We start from the raw sequence: 11,914 nt of genomic DNA, 5'->3' as shown, positions 1-11,914 counted from the left end.
CGTCAGTTTACGAAAATGGAGACAGGAGGCAAAATCTGTAGTTCAAAATATGTGTTAAGGTTCTATTATTATTTACAATAATTACAACATAAGTGTGACCTACTCCTGGCAGAGAACATATCTCGAGGGACACGGGAGTTATAAATGAAAACAGCAACATTCTTCAAAATGAAATAAAAAATAATAATAATAATAGTAGTACTCACCAGTTCAAACTCACAATCAAACAACAACCATAAACAAGGAGAAAAAAAAAATAAAAACAGACAACTTTAGAACTGACAAGAGGGACGAACCCATCAAAAAAAAAAAAAAAAAAAAAAAAAAAAAAAAAAAAAAAAACACCAACCGCAAAATAAAACAAGTAATAATAATTTATAATTGATCGAAAAATTCAGTATTCACTTATCAAAAATTCTATAAATGTCTTCTTTATGCTCATTGGAGACAATCCCTTGATATTATTTTATATTTATTATCAATCTGTACCTCGAAGAAAACCGCGATCGCTCGCATCTGACAAGAGGCCGGTGAATTAGTAAATTTTGTCGAGTAGAGTAGGGGTGAGTAGATTCCTAAGGAAGCAGGTCAAACTTGTGAAGAAGAGATGGAAGTAAATTTTCGTTATATTTCACTGCATGCATACACTATTAAATTGTATAAGGAGTGTAATAGGTAAAATATTTAGGTATTTGTTGGAGAGTGCAATTATGCACTCTTTGTTGGAGATGAGTCTGGAATAGATGATGGTGCAGGAAGGTAACTCATAAGGATTCGTATGGCTTTATTTTGGAGAACTTGAATTGGATGAAGATGTCTTTTGAATGTATTCGCATAAACCATGGCACAGTAGCTTGTATATGAATGGACCAGAGGAAAATATATGCAACGCATTGAATGGTATGGTAGGACATGACGAAGGTGTCGCATTATCCCAACATTTCTGGTCAGCTTGATACGAAGCTTGTCAAAATGGATCTTAAATGACAAATTTGCATCCAATATAATTCCTAAGTATCGTATCGTTTCAACTCTCTCCACTTTCAAGTCATATTTTTCGATCAAGATTTCACTTAGGTCTCGAAACTTTTTTCTGGGTTCTAGAATATGCAATAAACTTTGTCTTATCCCAGTTAACACTGAGGTGATTACAGCTAAACCATCCCATGATTTGTGTTGTCATATCTGATAGACTTTGTCTTGGAGAGGTTTCATTGTGAGCCTTCACGCAACACGCTGTATCATCAGCAAAGAGTACAGTCAATCCAAGTTCCTCTAATGCATGAGCGAGGTCATTTATATGAATTAGAAATAGTAGAGGGCCTAGGATGGAACCTTGAGGGACACCTACATTATTTGACTATAGCACTTCGGATGACATAACATCACCCCATCCACATGCTGATTTCTGTCTTAAGTAGGACGTTATCAGTGTATTTTCAAACCTCTTATTCCATGTTGATCTAACTTAACCTTCAGAATAAAATGAGACATCGTGTCAAATGCCTTTTTTATGTCAACAAACAAAAACCGGACTGATGTGATTTACCGTCGAATTGACAGGTCTACTCCATCCCGCACAAATTACGCCTCAGAAGTCACGAAGCATGGAAGCGAGCTACTGAGTTTTTATCTTGAGCCTTGAGCCTATGATAGTAGATTAATGCTTAAATTTCAAAGCCTTTTCAGGCAAAAATACTGATGAAGGAAAAAATGATAATTCATCTCTAGATCATCCTCTAGACTCTAACTGACGTTAGCAAAGTTTTGCGTCATTTTGATGCAGTTGACATCTATCAAAGCATTGACACGCCTTAAAAATGGTTCTTAGTGTGCCGGCCACAAACTCCATAGGAGAAAGATCTTTCTCCGCCCTTCCTCGTGTGAAGAACTACTGAAGATCTTCAATCAGCCGCAACAGATTGACATCATTATTGATCATTACAGATTGACTCAAAAGAAACCCTACGATGAAATCATAGACACCTTCGCCTGAAAAAAAAGCAAGGAAGAAGGCTTTATCCATTAGCTTTGAAAATAGTCTTAAAAAATAGTATGTATATGTATTTGTGCGTTCGCCGTCCTGGACGAGTGGGTTGGTGCGCTGGATTCAGGATCCTTTGTCTGAGAGGGCGAGGGTTTGTAGTGTACCCAATTTATCTAATTAGGGACGGGGGTCAGTGGCGTGACTCTGTAAGCTCAGCCAGAGTCGACCCAGCTCTAAATGGGTACCTGGAGAAATCTGGGGAAGGTAAACAGGAAGGGTGTGCGAAAACAAAGGATGATTGGCCCCCAACCCCCATTGCACTTCCTGGATGAAGGGCCAAGAAACAGAGATCAGAACCACCGGTAGAGACTTTAAAGTCTAATGCCGTATTCTTTACCTTTTACCTTTATTTATGCGTTGCTATCTACCAATGGATTAAACTTATTTATAATAAATTGTTGGTTTATTTAATTTACATAATACCCCTAATTTACAAATACTTGATTCTCAAATTATTATCATAAGTAATGATACTTTGTGATAAAATAGAAATTTTCATCATTGAAATTATTTTGGTTAAGGAAAATTAACTCCCCCTCCTATGATATGAATACATAGGGGCAAAAACGCTTCGGCCTAGAAGCGTTAAAACTTTAAATCCAGTCCCTTTATATTGCTCATTCAAGCATCTAAAATAAACAATAATAATTTTCCCGGGCACTCATCTGTTATAGCGATCCCACTCAAGAAGTAAAGTTAGGTTAATCCTAATGAAATATACCAAAATATGATGAAAATAAAATACTTTATAAATAAATTTGGGCTATATATTTGCAAATTAAGAAGTGGGGGTAAAATATAGCGATTCTGTACGCAAGATGTGTTAGGTATAACTATTCTGCATATTATGAAGTAAGAATTGTTTTTGTTTTGTAACTTCACACTGTCTAAATACTTTAGCCGCACCCCCCCCCCTGATGTGCAAATATATAGCCCAAATTGCATATTTTCCATCTATTCTGTCACTTGTCTTTGTCTTATCACACGTTGAGCTGAAAGAAACCGGTTCTATAGTGCGTCAATGGATGAAGAACTTCAGTGGGGTGATTACAACATAGAAGTACCCTTTCTTGGCAAGATATGCAGTTCTTTGGTAAATGGATTTGATAGATACTTTATTTCGTGATTAAACCAAAAACAGGCATTTCACAGAAATAAAAAAAAAACACTACAAAAAGAAAAAAAAAAGAGAAAAAGAGTACACACTATCTAAAGCAAAACATAAACACTAACTAGAAGTCAAGTCTCTTCGCGCGGGATAAAAATCTGTTTACAATAGTCCGAACTCTATTATTTCTAATTATCAGCGATAAAGGAAACGACAAACTTATTTCATATACACTTAATTCGAACTCCATTACTATACGTGCTCAACAATAAACAGGGCAATCAAATAGAAGATGACTACATGTTTCCATTAGACCGCACAAGCACAATGGAGAGTCAGCTTTCCCGATCCTATTTAAAAAATGAAGCAATCTACTATGACCTGTAATAAGCTGCGTTAATCTACTATTTGGGGGAATTTTTGATGCAGAGATAAGGTCATCTTTATTTTCAAAACAGTTAGCCGGCCATGTGCTAACATAATTTTTAAACTCATCAAACCATTTTGCATACAAAAACTCACTTAAAGATTTACGATCAATATGAAAGGGCTGAAATGCACCAAGGTCATTAAAAGAAGGACCCCAAAAATTTGCAATAATTTGGTCAGTATAATGGCTAGGATGTGCCGAATAAATAATTCCATTCAAGGTAGGACTCGAAACCCTCGGCCAATTTTGAGGTCGACCATTTTTTCCGTATCTTAATATACTTAATTCCAATACTCTTAAATCCATTGGAAGCACTCCTGCGAGAGCGGTTACTACATGCGTTTGAGCTGTATTGAAAGATTTAGAAATTATGATCATAGAAGATCTTTGCGCCGACCGTAGCATTCGCTGAATATTCTTTTTTCTCAGTACAGAGATCCAAATAGGACACGCGTATGAAATATGGCTTTCGATTACTGATTTATATAGCATCCTCAATGCATGTGGTTTCAGGTTCCAAGTACTTTTGGCAACCGTTAAAAGACGAGCAGAATATTATTTTGCAGAGTTATTTTTATGCCTAAGATGGTCAGCCTGTAATAACTTTCTATCAAGAATAACACCCAAATATTTAACCTTATTTTTAACAGGCATCTCAATTCCATCATGCATTAGCTTTACAGCCGGAAGCTGATGCTTCCTTGAAAATAAAATTGCTTCTGTCTTGGATTTGTCAAACACGAGCTTGTTATCTACTGACCAAGTTCGGAAATACGAAAATACCATTGATGACAAGGATTCTAAAGTTGATATTTTACTTGATGTGATAATTGCACAAACATCATCAGCATATGCCTGAATTTTTACATTAGGAATATTTATTTCTAGAAGATCATTTATATTAACCGACCATAGCAGGGGGGATAATATTCCACCTTGAGGACATGATCGCTCTAAAATGCACGAATATTCACCCTTATACGTAACAACTCTATCAGAAAAGTAACTATAAATCAAATTTAAAAGCCCATCAGGGCACGAATTAGCATTTGACTTTTTCAGCATTCCAGGGTGCCATGCGGAGTCAAATGCGCCTTTTATATAAAAATATGCATAAAGTAAAGATTTTTTTCTGCATATTCTCCTCCGCCGTGGTAACAATGCCATCAATTGCATCAATAGTATACGGAAGCCAAAGTGCAGGGGCGAAAGCCAACTATATTCTGTGCTAATCGCAATAATTCTATTCGCAACGGCACGCTCATATATTTTTACCAAGATTTGAGAGTAGGCTTATCGGACGATACGAAGCTGAATTGCCATCATTTTTTTAAATTATATTTGATTTAATATTATATATTAAATTATATTATATTTTTTAAAATATATTAAAATATATTTTAAATTATATTAAATTATATTTTTTTTAAACCATTATATTTGCATTTGTCCAACTTTTCGGGAAATATGAAATTTTTAAGCAACTATTCACTAACTTTACCAAACTAGGAACAAGGACATTGCTATTTTTAATTAGGATTAAATTTAGAATTCCATCTGGGCCTGGGGCCTTTGATGGCTTTGAACCTTTAATTATTTCTTTTAATTCATCCAAGAAGACTTCGGTAACACCTGATGTGCTATTAATAAAAAAACTGTAAGTTCTGCTCTAACTTCACCATGGTAATTACTATCAGTTGAATGATCCTCCTTTAAAAACCACTTATTTAGCAATCCACCTCCCCGGCTTCCGTCATGGAGTTAGTCTTACTGTCGCCATCTTTTGTTACCTGTAGTGGCTGAACAATGCAATTACTGTTTTTACAAGTTTTGTGGATTGTATTCCATGGATCCAAATTAGGTTTATCTGCACAGAAATTATTCCAGTCACTCTTTTTAGCATTATCGGGTTCGAATTTGATTTCTGACTGAAAAACTAATTGGGTTTTAGACTAGTTGGTGGGGATGGCTTAAAGGGGCTTAACGATATGAAACTTAACAATACAGCTTATTCGCTCATTGAAGCGGTAAGTAGAAAAAACAAGCTTTATCTTGTCCATGTTGTTTTAAGAGTAAGAAATGCTTACTGCCCCTGCTTGATATTGGCTAAAAAATTCCTTTGGTTAATACAATAATTGCTTTATGTCAATTTCAGTACAGTAATAAACTAAAAAATTATCTCCGAGTTAATTCATTTGAGAAATAAGCTGCATTTCATTAACGATATGTAAACAATATAAAAAGTCAAGAATATATGGTGCTTATTGACTACAATCCCATCCTCCGCGCGTCTGGAGGAATAAAAAGTACTTGCCAAAATTATGTTTTTTCCATTTCAGTTCCAAAATTTGTTTAAGGGTTTATGGATAACCAATAAGTCCTTTCACTCCTCTGGCTTTGGGAGGGGGGGTTGTCATCCTCAAAGACATCATTTCCAGACCTTTCAATTATGTTGAACAAAATTGCTATTTCAAAATTTTGATTAGGTGCGTTTGAGGAAAGGGTGAGCGTGGAAGGGGGTTTGTTGCCCTGCAATCACTTTCAACTATTAAAAAGTGCATTGGACCTTTCGATTCACAATCGAATGAGCTGTTTTCAAATTTTCTACGACAACAAATGACCATCTAAATATTTCTATCAGATGCATTTTGGGAAATACGAGGCGTGTTGGGGGATATCAACCCTCCTGTCACTCTTCGCCCCCTTCGAAATTTATACGATCATCTGTTCTATGTATACCTTATATGCCCCCCGGGCGTAACTTACCCATACAATTGGCCCATTATGCTTTAAAACTAAATGTTGTTTTAAAATAAATCAAAAGATATTTTGTTTACGATTGTCAATATGACACCTCAACAATGTATCGAGCACGACGAGGGGTATTAATTTAAAACTTTTGGGGATACTACTATTACTACTTTTGCTCTTACAACTTAAATAAATAAAAAGAGTATAAGTGTATCCAGGTTGTCAAAGAGCATAGATAGAATCTTTTGGGAATGATATTAAGTTTTATTTTTCAGGTCAACTTCAGAAGCTATAAAAATTATACTGTTTGTGTCAGGATAGAAAAAATTGTTGAAAAGTTCTTCCAACATACAAATAGCAACCCGTGGATTCTTATAAAAAAAAACCGAAAAAATATACATAATTATTTTTTCCATGAAAAAGACTATGTCAATAAAAAACGAACAGAAATTAATTTAGAAAAAATTTCCACAAGACAAGTTTTTCAAAGAAAAGTAAAGAGCTCCATTAAGCCAAGAATAAGCAAAAATTAAATCAAATAATCTTCAAAGCGTAAAACTACCACAAATCACTAACAATAAATAAACAAAGCTCAAAACGAATAGAAATTACAATAAATAGCCGAGTCAAATTCAAAACGAGCAAAAATTAACACGAGTAGGGCTAATAGCCCCCATACCCTCTCAAGACCAGAACAAAATTTGCGATTTATTGGGAACAAAACATATTTGAAATGTTTTACCTTTCTTACTTTCATAAATAAAGAAAACATCAAAACCTCAAGAAACAATTGTCAGTATATGTCAATTCTGGCTTGTTCTGACAAGTTTAACAAAACTGAAGACTGTCATGGCTCACCCTCGCGTCTTCTAGAACCATAAGGCACATGCCCAGGCAGAACGACTGAAACACTTCCTGAACACGTGAGTTAATTTTAAACTGTCCCGAAAAATTATTTTTATGAATAATCATTTGCGTTAATCCTATAGTTCAATGAGTCATTTTACCGATGAACATAGGGAAATCTGCTAGAGCCCGTGAACTGATATACCTTTTACCCTTTTTACATAAGACTTTTAGCCTCTTTAGGATAAGATAACATAATATTTATTTTCAAACGGCAATCACAAGCTCCATTAAAGCCGATGCTTCATATGACATGTAACAAAAATCGGAACATTGGCTACAGCAAGACAAAAGTTAAAAATATTAATCAGGCGTAAAAATTGAAAATAAAAATTTAACACAGATTAGTAAAATACAAGAAAAAAACAATGACCAAGAACTAATATTCACTAAATGCAAAAATACAGAAGGAAGGGTGATAAATATATAATACATTATGACTAACAACTATCACATGCTCCAAGAAAAGAACAAAAATAGGCGAATTCGTATTTCAAGTTGCTTCATTTTACTACACTAGACTAAAAGTTGCTTCAGTTTCGTTTGAAAGATGTATGGAAAAATTCAACGCATATAGATTTGCTTTTCGCAAATATAACCTAGGGCTTTATCTGGTTCCCATAAAAAGCTTAAAAACCCTATTTTGACTTTTCTGTAAATTAGACATATCATCCTAATGACTAAAAGTTAACATTGCAGTATATATTCATCTAGTCCTGTGAATAGTTCAAACAGGTATGAAATCGGTCACTTTGGACATGATAAAGTAATTAGAAAGACCAAAACAATGCCCCGGGTGAGGCTCGAACTCACGACCTTAGGATTATGAGACCTACGCTCTACCGACTGAGCCACCGAGGCTTATAAAATTCGCAATTTAGAAATCCACTTGAAGATAATAGTTCCTGGTGACCGCTTACAGGAAATATAAGCGTAATAAAAAGTTAAAGGCTTGGAGTAGGGACTATTGAGAAGGAAATATATTAAGAAACAATTGTTACTAGCCTACATAATAGAGCGTACAGAATAATTGTAGCTAGCACATTTTGCCTGCAGCTCCATTCTACTACCCCCCCCCTAAAGTGCAAATGTATAACCCAAATGATAAATTTCTCATGCGTTCTCCAACTGCGTTTCCATTGTTTCAACCCATGTACCTAAACTAAGTCAACTGTGATAAAACAAGAACCGGAAAAACGAGAGGGACGGAAAATAGAATGTATATAATTTGGGTTATATATTTGCACGTTAGGGGTGGGGGGTAAAGTGTAGCATTCGAAAGAATTAGCTACAATCATTCTGCAAGCTGTGGAGTGAGAATTGTTTTCTTAGTATGTTTTGTTCTCAATAGAAAAGAAGTACCAAATAAAAGTAGTAGGCCTACCATGAGATTCCTTATTTTCTGCTCTTTCCTAGTATCATGGCAGCTTTTGACATGTTGGATGCATTTTCTGAAAAGTGACCATGGTATTCGCAAAAAACATAAAAAAAGAACCAAGTGGTTCCTTTCACTTGTTTAGCATGTTTCCTTTTGAAGTGGTCAACCACCGAATTGATGCCATATCTTTATCTAATTTGACAATAATCACGCAGTCGCAAGGCCATATCCAGGGGGGGGTATTATAGGCTAGGACCCCCCCCCAACAAGAGTTTAGCCCGCCTCGTAAAAACCTAATAAAAATACATATAAACAAGTTTTGGTGCGTTTTTTGTTTTGTTTTACAACACCACCACCCCCTCCGTCCGCCAAAAAAAAAAATCCTGGATGCGATCGGTTCTAAAAAAGAAAAAAGTATGACAAAACCCAAAACAACGAAGGAATATATTCATAAGGCTATATAAGCAATGCGATCACCAGGGAGTGGACGCATTGTCATAAAATCAATCATGACAGAAAGAAAATAAAATAAGGAATCTAATGGCACTATTTTTATTTATCCAAGTGGTTAATTTATTGTAAAACAATTTATTTTATTTATTAAATTTTCCTTCAGAAGTGGTCAGCCACTTAAGTGTTATCTTTGATTTTATTGGATTGTATTATTTTGCGCACTTATCTCTTATCAGTAATTCCTTCATAATATGAATTATAACAAAAAAAAAACAAGGTTAGAAAGCTGTTGTATTTGATTTAGGACTACTCCCAGGCATTAAAGAGGGGGGGGGAGGCGGTTGGAAGGAGAGAGACTCTGTCAGCATTCTTCAGAATTGGTATGCGAAACTGGTCTTTAACCAGGGATGACTTCCAATCATTGGGGGGAAGAGGGTAAAGATTCGATTAAACTGAAAGCAAAGATAGCTTCGTTTAAATAAAGTTGCCCTCGTAAGAACAGAGTAAGAATTTCGTTAGCAAAAATTTCGTTTAGAAAGCGAATCCTGCACCAAACTGTCTATTAAAATACTTTCTACTGTCGTTGATTTTAAATTGACGAGGGGGGAGGAACGTTAAGATTTTTCTCAATTATTCTAAACATAGGGTTATCATCTATAAAACAAAGCAAAATCCATTAGAGCCTTAACTCAACCCTGGAATCATAAAATCTGTGGAATTTATGGGTTCTCCTTATTCAAATTACCAAAAAATTGTTTTTCTATTGCTCCCCCTCCAAAACTCCCACGTGTATACCTGTCTCTAAGGGCAAACCGAGGGTCCATACACTCTCTACACCTGGTGTATATTTCAAAGCGCCACATGGGTCACACAGTTTGACTACGCTTGGTATTTGCCACCTGTCATGTGAATTCTAAAATTTGGCATTCCCTTGAAGTACATGAAGCTGCTATTGTTTTCCAGAATATGGATGCGGATACTCAACTTGAAAGTGACCTAATCATACAGTTTAAAAGCACTAATCAAAATCTAAACCATTAAAAGAGAAGCAGTGTATTAGATCATCGTTGAAGCAATAGTTGCAAGTCAGTAAAGAGTGAACCAAGGCCCATAGCAACCAACAATTTAAAAACATTCCTAAACAAAACGATCGAGTCAGAAAAATTTTAAAGCTGATTCAACAAAAGAAAATTATTATATAGTTCTTTCTAATAGCAAAGGTTTACTGCAAAATTAATTTTATGAAAATTTCGAAAAAGAGCTTGAAACCCGTCAAAAATGGTGGCGCATCGAAACGAAAATTTTACCGTCAGACAATTTCAACTGACAGCCCCCCTCCCCCTATTTTGAAAACTCGAAAAAAAAATCATACTGTAGCCTGTGTATCAATGCTGTCACTTTTTTTCCTCCGGTGATAGAGGAGTAACGGAATGTACATCTAGGTGATTTGTATGAATTTACCTAATCAACGCCATATAAAGTGCAACATGGCCTCACTTCTGAGGTAGAAAGCCTTCGAACCGTAGACACTGTGACATTGAAATCTCCAGGGTCAAAAACCTTTTGCTGCATGTTTACAATCCTTTTTTTTCAACACTTCTCATATCAGTCTCCAGAGCAAACGGAGAGTGAAAAACCAGTTTACCAAAAGGCACCAAGAGGATTTTTTTTTACGTCTTTCATAAGAATAAAACTATATTTTTAAACACGTAAAGAAAAAAAATATAATAGGTTGTTGATATGTTTCTAATAGGTTTTTAATACGCAGTGTTTTTTCCAGGGATGATTTTTCATGGATGGTATTTTCCAGGGGGGGGAGAACACCGACCACGTTATTTGTATTAAATAAAAAAATAGGGACATAATTATCATGTTTAAACAGCATTTTCAGGTTCTTGTCAGTGTTGCCACGTTGAGCCATGAAAATAAATAAGCAAAACTAATTAGTTAAGCTTCAGGTCAGTTTTGTCCGTAAAAAGTAGAAAGAAGTAAAAATGATGATTCAAGGTGAAGCTGCACCATTTCAGCTCTCTGGTGTTAATTGTTTTTAGCTTATTTTTCGCTAATTTTTTGTCTACTTTTTGTTGTTTTTCGCTGAATTTTCACCTACGGAAAAAATCTGAAGATTTTCTGCTCCATTTCCCAATTATGCAAACCAAATTATGTAAACAATGTAAACCATTTTGAGGGACTGATCTGTTATTCTGCCTATTTTTAAAAGGTCAAGCACCGGTCTGAAACCGGGTTTAACCCACCCCCCTAAAATAGTCTGACCTGTAAAAAAAGTAACAAAATGTACATTAACTAATTTTTGATGTCACTTGTAAAGACTTTTTTGTACCCGTGCCATTTAACCAAACATCGCCGTTCGCCTACGAGTCCAGGGCACTTATTGGTCATGTGTCAATCCTATGACACGGTATTCCACCATAGACTACAAGCGGCCAAGTCTATTAGGCTTAGGTCACTTGTTCGCCTGTGAGTCCAAGCAAATTCTGTCCCCCATTTTGCATACAAGTCCAGTGGACACTGTCCGTCACGCATCAACCCAAAACCAAGGCAATCTTTTATCCCGTAGTTCTATGACAATCTACTTTAGTTCTGCCCTAGGAATAATGCATGGACGAATGAATCATAGATAGACTTATCTTCCAACAAATAAAATGACATCACTTTTATACCATCCTAAAAAGGGCATATGCCAGATTTGCCTCTTACCCAGACTATCTGTCTTGGCTTTTTCTACAATTAACCATGGCTTGATGCCCCCGCACAACTAAAATTACCCCCTCCCCCCCAAAAAAGAAATAAATCATGGATATGTCCTTGGCTACAACTTTA

General features: G+C 35.5%; 1 non-coding gene across 1 annotated transcript; it reads right to left on the bottom strand.

Moving 5' to 3' along the window:
• Nucleotides 1-8,030: 8,030 nt before the first annotated feature.
• On the bottom strand, nucleotides 8,031-8,103 carry Trnam-cau (transfer RNA methionine (anticodon CAU)). Its single transcript has one exon. It is a non-coding gene; the product is annotated as a tRNA-Met (tRNA).
• Between the last annotated feature and the right edge of the window lie 3,811 nt (nucleotides 8,104-11,914).

The sequence above is a fragment of the Artemia franciscana genome, chromosome 7, assembly GCF_032884065.1.
Source record: "Artemia franciscana chromosome 7, ASM3288406v1, whole genome shotgun sequence".
Lineage (NCBI taxonomy): Eukaryota > Metazoa > Arthropoda > Branchiopoda > Anostraca > Artemiidae > Artemia > Artemia franciscana.
The sequence above is the reverse complement of the archived record's forward strand: the minus strand, read 5'-3'. Positions and strand labels throughout refer to the sequence as shown.